The sequence below is a fragment of the Limulus polyphemus genome, unplaced genomic scaffold (assembly GCF_000517525.1).
Source record: "Limulus polyphemus unplaced genomic scaffold, Limulus_polyphemus-2.1.2 Scaffold242, whole genome shotgun sequence".
NCBI classification, from domain to species: Eukaryota; Metazoa; Arthropoda; class Merostomata; order Xiphosura; family Limulidae; genus Limulus; species Limulus polyphemus.
In genome coordinates, this window is record NW_013665852.1 from 731,385 (window position 1) to 742,509 (window position 11,125).

The window sequence follows — 11,125 nt, forward strand, 5'->3', positions numbered from 1 at the left end:
CACACCCCCAATGAAAGAATAGACCATTCCAAGCTTTTATTTGTTGTTAAATAAATGTTTAAACAACTCCACTTATTCAATAATGTGACATTATTGGTAGGAGTGAATAATTTTGCAAGGCACTGTAAGAGCTGGTTAGATGGTTTCCATATTAGTTTCCGTAATTTTGTGGAGTAAGCTAGAGCAGCTTCCATATTCGTTACCATCATGCGATGGAGCAAGATATAAGAACTGGTAAAATTAAATGGTTTACATGTTACTTACTATCATATTACAGAGTAAGATATGAGAACTGGTAAAGTTAGATGGTTTGCATATTAGTTACCAACATGTTGTGGAGTAAGATATAGTAGCTGGAAAAGGTAGGTGGTTTCAGTATTGAATACCAAAAGGTGATGGAGTAAAACATAAGAGCTGGTAAAGTTAGATGGATTCCACATTATATACTAAAAGGTGATGGAGTAAAGTATAAGAGCTGGTAAAGTTAGATGGACTCCATATTAGTTACCATCATGTTGTGGAGTACGATATAAGAGTTGTTTAAGTTAGATGTTTTCTATATTAGTTATCATTATATTGTACAGTAAGAAATAACAGATAGTAAAGTTAGGTGGTCTCTGTATTAATTACAATCATGTTGTGGAGTAAGATATAGCATCTGGTGAAGTTAGATGTTTTCCATATTGGTTACCTTAATTTTGGGGAGTAAGCTATAAGAGATGGAAAAGATAGAGCTGCTTCCGTATTAGTTACCATCAAGTTGTGTGGTAAGCTATAAGAGTTAGTAAAGATAGTTGCAAAGATAAAGCATATTAGTTGCCATCATGTTGTTGAGTAAGATATAGAAGCTGGCAAAGGTAAGTGGTTTCCATATTAGTTACCACCATGTTGTGGAGTAATATATAAGAGTTAGTAAAGACATATGGTTTTCATGTTAGTTACCACCATGCAGTGGCGCAAGATATAAGAGCTGGTAAAGTTAGATGGTTTCAATATTAATCAACGTGATGTTGTGGAGTAAGATATGAGAGCTGATAAAGACAGATGGTTTCAGTATTAATTATCGTCATGTTGTGGAGTAAGGCATAAGAGCTGGTAAAATTAGATGGTTTCCTTATTACCTACAACATATTGTGGAGTAAGTTACAACAGCTGATAAAGTTGTACGGTTTCGATATTAGTTACCATAATGTTATGGAGTAAGTTGTAAGTGTTCAAAGAGTTAGAATGGTTCCATATTTGTTACCATCATTCGGTGGAGTAAGATATAACAACTGGTAAAGTTAGATGGTTTCTATATTAATTATCATCATGTTGTGGAGAAACGTATAAGATCTGTAAAAGTTAGAAGCTTTCAATACCAATTATTATAATGTTGTGGAGAAAGATATAAGAGCCGGTAAATGGCCTGGCATAGCCAGGTAGTTAGGGTGCTCGACTCGCAATCTGAGAGTCGCGGGTTCGAATCCCCGTCACACCAAACATACTCGCCCTTTAAGCCGTGGAATCGTTATAATGTGACGGTCAATCTCACTATTCGTTGGTAAAAGAGTAGCCCAAGAGTTGGCGGTGGGTAGTAATGACTAGCTGCCTTCCCTCTAGTCTTACACTGCTAAATTAGGGACATATAAGAGCTGGTGAAGCTAGATGGTTTGAATATTAGTTATCCTGTTGGGTAGTAAGTTATAAAAGCTCGAAACGTTAGATGCTTTCAATATCAGTTATTATAATGTCATGTAGTAAGATATAAGAGCCGCCGAAGTCAGGTTGTTTCAGTATTAATTATCATCATGTTGTGGAGAAAGATATAAGAGCTGGTGAAGTTAGATGGTTTCATGATAAAACAAAACACGAACGTAACAACAGGAAACATTTATTAAACGTTTCGGAATCGTCATAATTCCATCATCAGTAATCTAGAGGTACAAAACAAACAAACAATACTTGTAATTACAACAAATATATATATATATATAAGAAATAAACAAATCGAATGATAAATAACTGACACAGGTATCACCTCTCATCTAACCTAAATTCATCTCTAACGTCACTTTCCAACTTTACATCCTGGCTGGATATCAACCATCTTTTGAATCTTATCAACCGAAGTAATGAGAAGAAAATTGCTAGTCACGAACACATACAGAATGTTAAACTAAGGAAACTTTCTAATAACATAACTCACAGCAAGATCTCCCCCTGACCAAGTCATTTTCAACTACAACAACATCACTTTAAGTGATAATCAAACTTCACTAGCCAAAGAATTGAACTTCTCCATACCCTCCTCAAAACTCAGTTATGTCAATTACCTCTATCCCTTGGAATCTTTGTACCGGAATATAAAAATATTTACATATTTTTACCAAGAATATTTCTGAACAAGCACGAGAACTATTTACTACTAAGTTGAAAAAACTTAGCACTCTCCACCTTCTGTATCTATAGCACACGCAGGATATAATCAAATCTGAAATCTGAAGAACTTGTAGCTACCAAAGAGAACTCTCCCGAAACAAAAATATCATCATCACTCGACCGGAAACGGAATTTTATCCTCAACAAAGCTGACTATGTTAAAAAAATGCTTGACACTCTTAACGACCACAACAAGCTCAAACTTATAAACAAAGAACCATTAACCAATACTTTACAACTTGAAGGGAAAACACAGAGAATTCTTAGAAACCTAACCTAATTTATATCCCACAGGCGCCCAACCTGGAATATTATATGGTCTGCCAAAAGTTCATAAACCAGACACCCCCCCCCCTCCGACCTATACTTTCTGTCTTAGGTACTCACAGTTATAACGTAGCTAAATTTTTTATACCCATCTTAAAACCTTTTACTATGAATGAATTTACAACACCTGACTCCTTCAAATTTTTCCGAGAAATCATTCAACTCCTCCCCCCCCTCCTCCTCTTAAAAATCACGTGATGGCTAGCTTCGATATTACTTCTCTTTTTACTAATATTCCCCTGGACGAAATCATTAATATTGCACTTTCTAATCTTTTCGCTAAAAACATTCTTGTTAATGGATTTTCTAAGTCTGATTTCAAATCTGTGCTTGAACTCTCGACCAAAGGCTCTCTTCTCATCTTTAACAATACTCTATATGAGCAAATAGATGGCGTTGCTATGGGCTTCCCACTGGGTCCTACGCTGGCCAACATTTTTCTCTGTCACCACGAACAGAATTGAGCTTCAAACCTGTTCTCTACAGAAGATATGTTGATGATACTTTCCTTATCTTCCGCCATATTGATCATATCCAACGCTTTCTTGACTATCTCAATTCACAACACCTCTCTATTCTCTTTCTGGACGTTCTTGTTAACCATGATGCTAAAGGCTTTTCGACTTATGTCTATGGTAAAAACACATTTACTGGTCTTTTCACTCAGTTTAACAGTTTTATACCATTCTCTTTCAAACGCAGTCTTATTATCTTTCTACTAAATAGATCCTACAAACTTACCTCGTCTTATTTAGCCCTTCACAAATACGTTACTTCCATACAAAGTATTCTCTTTCGAAACGGCTACCCTATGCATTTCTTGGAGAAAATAACCTTCTCATTTCTAAAAGTACGAACACGTGAACACATGGGTATATCTATAAAAAACTGGAAGAAAGGTTACAAACTCTCCCAACTCCGCTATCTATCAACACAATACAAAAACTGGACATCCGATTTCTCTCTCAAACTTTAAAATTCTTTCAACAGCCAAACATGATACCGAATTCCTTATAAAAGAAACATTACACATAAACACTATTTTTCCGTTCCTAAATAACATACAGTTTTCACTGGATTTAAACTTATTTTAACTATTTCACTTATGCCTCAGTTTTAATTTTCTCGTGCTATATTTGTATATTCGAACTGTATATTTCTTATGTATATATTTCTGTTGTTTGTACCTCTAGATTACTGATGATGGAATCATGATGATTCCTAAACGTTTAATAAATGCTTCCTGTTATTACGTTCGTGTTTTGTTTTATCATTAAGCTACGTTTTCCGAAAAATGAGTCGATTACTAGATGGTTTCAATATTAATTATCATCATGTTGTGTAGTAAGATATAAAAGATGAAAATGTTATATGCTTTCAATATCAATTATAATAATGTTGTGGATCAGGATATAAGAGCCGGTAAAGTTAGGTTGTCTTAATGTTAACTATCATCATATAATTATAATAATGTTGTGGAGCAGGATATAACAGCTGATAAAGATGGATGTTTTCTTCATTAGTTACCATCTTATTGTAAAGTAAGATATAAGAACTGGCAAAGTTAGGTGGTTTCAATATTACTTACCATAGTATTGTAGAGGAAGATGTAAGACCTGGTAAAGTTAGATGGTTTCTATATTAGTTACCATCATGCTGTGGAGTAAAATAATGGCGTAGGAAAAGTTAGAACGGCTTACATGTTAGTTACCATCATGTTGTGGAGTAAGATATAACAGCTGGAAAAGCTAGAGCGGCTTCCGTATTAGTTATCTTCATGTTGTGGAGTAGTACAGAAAAACTGGTAAATTTAGACATTTTCCGTATTACTTACCATCATATTGTAGAGTAAGAAATTAGAACTGGTAAAGATAGATGGATTGTATGTTAGTAGTAATCATCATGTTGGGAAGTAAGATGTATGAGTTGGAAAAGGTAGTTCGTTTCCGTATTAGTTACCATCATGTTGTGGAGTGAGGTGTAACATCTGGTAAAGTTGTGTAAAAAGGTGTTAGAATTGGTTAACCAAGAAAGCAATAAAACAGATATTTCCTGAAATTCCCGTTGTCTCCTTCCGTAAAAGCAGAACTCTAAAAGATATCCTCGTTCACATAAAAGTGAATTACGTCCCACCAAAAAATTGTTGTCATCCATGCAATAAAGCTCGTTGTCAAACCTTGAAGTTCATAAAAACTACTGACTCATTTTGTGACAAGCACAACGAAAGAAACTTTAAAATTTCCAAAGAAATCACTTTTGGAACACAAAACACCATTTACCTTATAGAGTGTAAAAATGCAATCATCAATATGTAGGGCATACACAAACAACTCTTAGAGAACGTTTCCACAAACATAAATCTTCTATTAACACCGAAAATAAAGATCTCCCTGTTGCTCAACACTTTAACCAAACCGATCATTCTATTAAAAATGTTACTCTCATCGGCATTGAAACAGGATTCAAAACTAAAGCAGATAGAGAGATAAAAGAAGTTTATTGGATCGCTAATCTTAACACTGTACGACCATCTGGAATCAATCTAGATCCTGGAATCAGTGTTCTCGGATTAATGGTTTCATCTATGGGGGAAAGAAAGAAAACTATACTTCAACATCAAGTGAAATAAATGTGACATCTGGAGACTGATTGAAAGAGAGATCTTAAGCTAACATCTCTTTTTCCAATCATTCTACAGTTGTCATCTTTATTTCACTTTATTTATACAAACAGGTATGGAAAATAATCTTAAATAAATAGTAAGTTTTAGAAAAATTAAGATTCACGCTACATGAAAGAAATAAGCAAAGAATAAAAATTATTTTTCTAAAATATGTCAGGAATATTTTGCCTAAGAAATGGTTAAAAAACACATAACGCTCTTGTTGCTGACCACATTGTACCGGAAATAGAACACACTTACAATAGTACATGAAAAAAATATACTAAACATTTCGTGGAAGACCAGATGACTTCCCTCAACCCTCTTTATATATCACTCATTTGATTATACCACCATTCCCACCCTGAAGAAGAAAGGCCCACATTTCGAAAGCGCTCGGGTTATAGAGTTTTTATCATTTTGTACCAAGACTTATTGAACGTACATGTTTTTCTGCCACCATGAATCCGGTAAAGTTTGATGGTTTCCATATTAGTTACCATCATTTTGTGGAGAAAGATATAGGAGCAGGAAATATTAGAACGGTTTACATTTTAGTTACCATCATGTTATGGAGTAAAATATAATAGCTGGTAAAGTTAGATAGTTTCCATATTAATTACCATCATATTGTACTGTAAGAAATAAGATATGGTAAAGTTAAAAGGTCTCTGTATTATTTACCATCATGTTGTGGATTGAGATAGATCATCTGGTAAAATTAGATGGTTTTCATATTAGTTACAATCATTTTGTGGAGTAAGATATAAGAATTAGAAAAGCTAGAACGGTTTCCGTATAAGTTCATATCTTGTTGTGAAGTAGGATATTAGAGCTGGTAAAGTTGGATGGTTTTTATATTACTTACTACCATATTGTAGAATAAAATACAAAAACTAGTAAAGTTAGTTGGTTTACATATTAATTATCATCGTAATGTGGAGTAAGATATAAGAACTGGTAATATTAAATGGTTACCATTTTACTTACTATCATATTGTGGAGTAAGATAGAAAAAGCTGGTAAAGTTGGATTGTTTCTATATTAGTAACCATGTTATGGAATAATATATAAGTGCTGGAAGAGTTAGAACGGCTTACATATTCGTTACCATCATTCTGTGGAGTAAGATATATGGTTTCCATATCACTTACCTTCGTATTGAAGAGTAAAATACAAAAAGTGGTAAAGTTAGATGGTTTTCATATTAGTTATGATCATGTTGTCGAGTAAGATGTAAGACCTGGAAACGTTAGATGGTTTCAGTATAAATTATTACAATGTTTGGGAGTAAGATATGAGACCTGGTAAAATTAGAATGGTTTCCATATTCTTTATCATCATGTTGTGGAATAAGATATAAGAGCTGGAAAAGTTAAAACAAAGCCATTTTAACATTTCTAGTGATTTTATCTTACTATACAGCATGATGATAAGTAATATGAAAACCATCTAACCTTACTAGTTGTTATATATTACTCCACAGTAAGACGCTAAGGAATATGGAAACCGTTCTAACTCTTTGAGTACTTTACACCACACCTAAAACGAAAGTCACTCTAACTTTTCCAGCTGTTATATATTACTCCACAGTAAGACGCTAAGGAATATGGAAACCGTTCTAACTCTTTGAGTACTTTACACCACACCTAAAACGAAAGTCACTCTAACTTTTCCAGCTCTTATATCTTACTACACAACATGATGGTAACTAACCTGGAAGCCGTTCTAACTTTTCCTGCTCCGTTATCTTACTTCACAACATGATGGTAACTAATACGGAAGCCGAAAAATTTTCTAACTCTTCGAACACTTATATGTTACTTCAGAACATGATGGTAACTAATATGGAAACCATATAACTTTTCCAGCTGTTATATCTTACTCCAAAACGTGTCGGTACCTAATGTGATATTAGTTACCATTATGCTGTGGAGTAAGATTTAAGAGTTTGTAAAGTTAAATGGTTTCCATATTAGTTACCATTATGCTGTGGAGTAAGATTTAAGAGTTTGTAAAGTTAAATGGTTTCCATATTAGTTACCATTATGCTGTGGAGTAAGATTTAAGAGTTTGTAAAGTTAGATGGTTTCCATATCAATTACCATCATATTGTGGAGTAAAATATAGGAGCAGCAAAATTTAGAAAAGCTTCCAGGTTAGTTAACATTATGTTGTGGAGTAAGATATAAGAGCAGGTAAAGTTATATGGTTTCTATAATAGTTATCCATATTGTGCTGTAAGAAATAAGATATGTTAAAATTAAGAGCTGAAAAAGTTATATGGTTTCCATATTAGTTACTATCAAACTGTGGATTAAGATATAAGAGTTGGTGAAACTAGATGGTTTCCATATTAGTTACCATTACGTTGTCGAGTAAGATAAAATAACAGGAAAAGTTAAAACGGCTTCCACGTTATTTACCACCATGTTGTCGAGTGGGATATAAAAGATTGTAAAGTTAGGTTGTTTCTACATTATTTTCCATCATATTGTGGAGTAATATATAGGGCCTGGTAAAGTGAAATGGTTTACACATTAATTATCATCATGTTTTGGAGTAAGATATACGAGTTAGTATATTTAGGTAGTTACCATATTACTTACCATCAAATTGTCCAGTAAGATATAAGAGCTGAATATATTAGATGGTTTCCATATTTTTTACTGTCATGTTGTGAAGTAAAATATATTAGCTGATAAGGCTAAATGGATTCCATATCAATCATCATCTTGTTGTGGAGTAAGATACAAGAGCTGGAAAAGTTAAATGGTTTCCATATTTGTTGGTAAAATTAGCTGTTTTCAATGTTAATTGTCATCATATTGCGGAGTAAAACATAAGAGCTCATAAATTTAGGTAGTTTCGTTATTAATTACCATCAAGTTGTGGAGTCAGGTATAAAAGCTGCAAAAGTTATGTAGTTTCCATTAGCTACTATCATGTTTTGGAGTAGGTTATAAGAGCTGAAAAAGTAAAAATGGCTTCCGTATTAGTTACCATCATGTTGTGGAGTGGGATACAAAATCTTGCAAAGTTACGTGGTTTCCGTATTAGTTACCATCATGTTGTGGAGTGGGATACAAAATCTTGCAAAGTTACGTGGTTTCCGTATTAGTTACCATCATGTTGTGGAATAATATATGTATGGCCTTGTAAAGTTAAATGATTTCCATAGCAGTTGTTATCAACATATTGTGGAGTAACATATAAGAACTGAAAAAGCTAGAACGGCTTCCATGTTAGTTACTATCATGTTGTGGAGTAAGATATAAAAGCCTGTAAAGTTAGGTTGTTCCATATTATTTACCATCATGTTGCGGAGTAATATCTATATATATAACCTAGTAAAGTTAGATGATTTTCATAATAGTTACCATCATATTCTGGAGGAAGATATAAGAAATTGTAAAGTTAGATGGTTTCCGTACCAATTACCATTATGTTTTGGAGTAAGATACAAGTTAGGTGGTTTCTATTTTACTTACCATTATATTGTACAGTAAGATATAAGAGCTGAATAAATTAGTTGGTTTTCATATAAGTTAGAATCATGTTGACCAGTAATAGATAAGAGTTGGTAAAAATAGGTGGTTTGAATATTAATTATCATTATATTTTGGAGCAAGATATAAGAGCTGATAAAGCTAGATGGATTCACTATTAATCATCATTATGATGTGAATTAAGATATATGAGCTGGAAAAGTTAGATGGTTTCCATATTTGTCACCATCATATTGTGGGGTTAGATATAAGAGTTGGTAAAGTTTATTCAATACTTTCATAAGATTTGTGTATGCAAAAGAAGCTTGGAAGTGTGTTTGTACATCGTCAATCTGGATCATAAACCTTGTGGCCACTATGTCTGTATTTACTTTGGTCGAGATGAGAAAGGACAATATTTTGATCCATTAGGCCTGTCTCCACATAACCACAACATAAGAAAATTAATCCTGAAGAACTGTTAAACGTGGGTTTAGAATATAAAAAGATACTGCAAGAACCCTATTCATCTGGGTGTGGACAATAATATATATATTATGCTTATGATCGTTGTCGACAAGTTTCAAAACGAAAACTATCATCTAAATTTGGATCCCACAAAGATATTAATGATATGTTTGTTCATGGTTTTGTTGCAAAAAATTTCATGTTAATATATCCTTAATAAATATGTCTTTTTATGTAAATCAGATTGCAAAATCTTTATTGTGAGAAAATAAAGAAGTGTTAAAACGTTTCTTTGGATTGTTATGCTAAACAAATATAAAAATACAAATACAAGTCTTACATTTAAAAAAGTATAAAAGGTTGAGATACCACATGATGAACTCATCATCCTATTGATATATCTGTTTATAATAACACCATCTGCCTATAGAAAAACTGCCCTTAGTAACACTATTCATCTATAGGAACACCATCCACTTTTCTAAAACGTTGTAATGTATAAACGGAAAACTATAAAGTTGGTAAGATTAAAATAGCAGAATTAATTTTTTCCTCATAAAATGAAACTGTAATTGTGATAAAAGAAACTTTTCAGTACAGATAAATGTAAATACAACATTATGCAAATTAGATAAAATATTAATTTTAAGACTTTGATTTTTACTATAAATTTGATGTCATGCCAATCTATATCACCCTTTGGTAGTTCGTTTGCCAACAATCTGGGCGATCGTCATACCAATGCACCCTCTGGTGCCACTTCGTGTCCGTCCATAGCAACACACCCTCTGGCAGCAGACAGCTTCCGTCTGTCAAGTGTTATAGCAGCCTAGCAACGTGCCCCTATTAACGCGCCCAATTAAAATACAAGAGATCATGTATTATTAAATAGAGATGAAGGTCCGGGGAATATCTATGTAAAAATGTGGGGTGACCTTCTCTAAAAAGTTCAAGTGGTAATTGTAAACCTGTACATAGGTCACATGACGTATTTAACAGAAAAAGTATAACTGCATATAACTGTGGAAAGGTGAATGTTCTCTAAAGAAATGTAAAATATAAGAAAAACGAAAATAATTAAGGTCCTATCACTGGTAAACGTACCTCCTGACATTGGCATTTCAGCCCCCATTGTAGTAGTAAAGGCCAAAATGAATAAGCTTATTAGTAGTACAGTAGACAAATTATACTAATATAAAAAGTTTTAAAAAATGCAACTAATTTATCTGAACTAGTATAACTCTCAACCTACATCCATTAAACATATTATTACAGTAGTTATTGGTACACTCTCTACAGTGTAGAGAGTAGACATGATGAAGTCAAAATACCACAAAAGTGATACCAGAATTTCAAAGAATTCACAAATATCATTTGCTATAATACCTTTTGGTTGAGCCAATATTACAGTGTTGTGAGAAAAAACTGTAATATTGGCGCAACCAAAAGGTATTGTTACGACAGCGGAAGTCACGTGACGTTTAATAACACGTCATGAGCTTCTAGAAAATTCATGTCCCTTCGTGAAGCCTCGAGTGTTTACTAGATGTGCGGTATTCTTGTATATAAGACCGCCAAGAAGTGACGGCAAGAATGTAATTGAATTGCAGACAGAGATAGAGACAATTGAGTCAAGCACGTGCATCATTCGTTCATTTGTTGTGAATTATAGCATTTGTTTAAGTTATAGCGTGCCTGTGGAAATTAAGTGTATTGCAAAGTTGTATTGAGTTTGTTTGTTTGTTTTTAATTAAGCACA